The sequence below is a fragment of the Notechis scutatus genome, chromosome 4, assembly GCF_049901735.1.
Source record: "Notechis scutatus isolate UNSWTSFEM ecotype Mainland chromosome 4, rNotScu1.2, whole genome shotgun sequence".
Taxonomy (NCBI): Eukaryota; Metazoa; Chordata; class Lepidosauria; order Squamata; family Elapidae; genus Notechis; species Notechis scutatus.
Window position 1 is genome coordinate 136,602,470 of NC_142012.1, and position 1,200 is coordinate 136,603,669.

Here is a 1,200-nt window from a genome sequence, read left to right on the forward strand (position 1 = left end):
TATTATGGTCATAGTATTGACTTGTCTTATGTATGAGTATAACATTGCCTCATCTATGACACGGGAGAGTCAGTCAGCATATTTTGTAATGCTTTTTCTCTTATATGTTATATTGCAAAAAATCATTGTTGAAGTCAGTTAACACAACAGTTCATACGAACAAATTCAACTGTTTCCCATTTCTGACCTCTGAGCAATATGCTTCCCATTTATTTGTAGTTTTATATTCACGTACGGTTTCAAAGTCCCCCAGAATCTGCTGTCTTTATTAAGCGTGGGTACAACTGTTTTGTCTGTGTAGGCCCTGATACTCATTTTGGAACAGCAGTCCTGATATTTTTTTTAACTATGAAAAATCCAATACCCATATATATGTCTAGATGTACAATATTTTCACCTAAAGACATGTACAGAATTGACCAAAGGAAGTAAATAAGGAAACATGCATCCCAAGGCCACAGAGCAAACCTCAAACCTTTTTTTTTAACCTATGTTATGACTTCATGATGCATATTTTAAAATTGTGATGAAATCCCATCTTATTGCAGCTGCCCGGTCCTCTCCTCTTCTTACCACCACACACTCCAAGATGTATAAGCATCAAGTATCTTCTTTGTTAAGAGTTTAGGAAGAAAAATAGTTTAATCTGGAGCTAGAGGGTTTCCCTAGCCCTTTAATTAATCTGACAATATATTCAGCACTGACAGAAATAAGGGCAGAAGGAAGACATCATGGAAGGTATCTTTTCACTGAAAATGGATGAAATGTTTTTCACTTTATTAATAGCTTTTTGACTTCCTTATTTAACCCTGCATCACTAAAAAATGAAAACAAAGCACGGTCCATAACTGTGGCTGTAGTCTACAACTTATTAAGGGAGGAGCATGTTTCTCAATCAGATGTATTATCTACTCGTTTGAGATATTTCTTTGTATGGCCATCATTATAAATGTGTTTTCATGATTTATGGTATTTTCTATTTGGGCAATAAATGTTTTATATGAGATATTAAATTAGCCTCTTTTTAATTGTTGTGAAAAGCAATAACAATAGCACTTAGACTTATATACTGCTTCATAATGTTTACAGCCCTCTCTAAGTGGTTTACAGAGACAGCATATTGCCCCCAACAATCTGGGTCTTCATTTTACCCACCTCAGAATGATGGAAGGTTGAGTCAACCTTGAGCTGGTGAAACTT